General features: G+C 57.2%; 1 pseudogene; it reads right to left on the bottom strand.

Moving 5' to 3' along the window:
* Positions 1–2,115: 2,115 nt before the first annotated feature.
* The window catches only part of LOC143261556 (large subunit ribosomal RNA), a 2,992-nt pseudogene continuing 2,915 nt past the window's right edge, over positions 2,116–2,192 (bottom strand).

Here is a 2,192-nt window from a genome sequence, read left to right as displayed (position 1 = left end):
CCGTACACGACAGGAGTTCCATCCAAGGTAAACTCGGCTACCCCTCTGCTTCAGCCGCTGAAGATTCTGCGGACTGACGGCAACGACCCAGTTGGCTGTCTCCGGGGTCTTGCCAGCCATGCGGCTGACCCGAATTCCCGAAGGCACATCCTTCTGGTTCGCATCGCAGAGATTTTGCCTCCAAATACTGGAGGCAATTTCGTCCTTACCCATCCGACGCGGGACGTCGTAAACTAAAACCTCGGGGTCCCGCTTGGTAGGTAAGGAGACGGACAGACCCGCGCTCCGGAGCTTCTTATTGCCAACGAAGGCTTGCAGGTCCTCCTTTCGGTCGGTCTCGACGACGATGCCACCGGAGTGGATGCGTCGGACCGACTTAATTCGGATCGCCTCCTTCGCTGGTTTAACGAGCGACAGAACAGTAACCTTCGTAACTTCGCTGCTCTGTCCTTTTTCCTTCGGCGGGAAGATTTTTACCACATGCTGCGATTGTGGCCGTCTCCCCGCTTCCGGAGAAGCTCCTTTGCAGTCGACTTTGTTCACATGGGCGTAAGTCGACTGCGCGGCGTTGCAGGCCGTCTTCGGGAGAGTTCCCTTGGACGGCCCAGGTCGCATCGCACTCATTACGGCAGGACGCGCTTTTAGGTCCGCCCTGACCGCGGCGAGCTGCCCTTCGACGAAGCTATTCCGTTGAATAAGCTCCTGGACCAGCTCGTTGAGTGCCTCAACCTCGGCGAGTATCTTTGACCCGGACTCCTTATTGACTTTCGACTCAGGTCGAAAGCAAAAGGTCCGTATTTCGGACACTCGCCTAAAGGCTTCGTCTCTTACGAGATCGAGAGGCCGTACCTTCTGCCCGGAGAACGTCCCCTTCGGTCTCCTGGCCCGGTTTACTGCGGCCTTGCCGGTGGGTGCGCCCGGCTTGGCTCGCTTTGACTTTTTGGTGACGGTTTGCCAACCGTCACCAGTAGGGTCCTCGACACGCTCGGGTGCCGACTGCACCTTCACGAGTGACGTGTCTCCGACTCGTTCGATTACTTCCACGTTGGGCTCGGTTTTCACCGAGACCGCTCGCGTGGGAGTCACACATCTTTGCAAGATCACACGAGGATTGGCGATATTAATCACCTTCCCGGATCTTGTCTTTCTCACAGACGCGGGGGGACTGACAGCTGCATTTGCAGTTCCCGCGTCTGCGGCGACGGCTTCACTCCGAGTAGGAGCTGGACCCGTCGTCTTTGGACGCTTAGTTTTTTGTTCATTAATTTTATTCAGACCCATAATGTGTCTTGGTCTTTCATCCAGTGCGCTCCCCGGCCACCACCGACCCACACAATTTGGAACCCGCCAAAGGCTGAGTTAGGGCTACGCACCGAATATAGTCTGCTGGCTGGGTCGGTTTCCTTACCCAGCCCGCGTCCTCGCCCAGCAGAACCCACTTGCCCGAAGCGTGTGGTCGTTCCAAGCCGATTGACTGGACCAGGGCTGCTTTTCTCGTCCAGCCGCCCATCTAGCCGAAGCAGAGGCCAAAGGTACGTGTTGGGGACGTCTCACCCGCAGGAGAGGGCCCCCTCAGATCCCAGGATCCTCTTTTCCGACGACAAGGGTCGCCACGCACGGCAAACACGTGGGAGACAGCAGTCGGAGAGGCTGCCTCTTCCTCTCCACCACACTTCGTTCAGTTCGCTGCGTATTTAAGAACACGAGCTATCCAGCGGTACCTTTTTCGTGGAGGCTCAAGTGTGGCTAGGGCACGTTTGCCCCTTGCGGCCTGGGTTGCCCAGGGGATTGATTGCATCCCATGTATTCCTGAGCCCAGCGGAGTGTTGTCTAGTGGCGTGTTCCGCCCACGAAAAACGGTCTGAAAAACCGTTTAACGTAAACTGGGGAACTGATGCCACGAGTGACAACAGTTCCCCAGTCGGAAGTCATACAGCACATACAGTGCTGTACAAAGAACACGCCACAGCCCGTATGCTAAATCAGGGCCTCGCCATTATGCGAAGTACTACGTGTACGACGCACTGACGGTCTCTAATGCCTTCATCGCCGATACACCCATCGACTCGGCCGATCAACCCTCCTACGCGAGGGCTAGTTCGGGGGTTATCTCCCGCCCTGGGTGGCCACAGACCGCCACCGCCAGTAGATAGGGACAGATGGGAATCTCGTTAATCCATTCATGCGCGTCA

The sequence above is a fragment of the Megalopta genalis genome, unplaced genomic scaffold (genome assembly GCF_051020955.1).
Source record: "Megalopta genalis isolate 19385.01 unplaced genomic scaffold, iyMegGena1_principal scaffold0055, whole genome shotgun sequence".
Taxonomy (NCBI): Eukaryota; Metazoa; Arthropoda; class Insecta; order Hymenoptera; family Halictidae; genus Megalopta; species Megalopta genalis.
The sequence above is the reverse complement of the archived record's forward strand: the minus strand, read 5'-3'. Positions and strand labels throughout refer to the sequence as shown.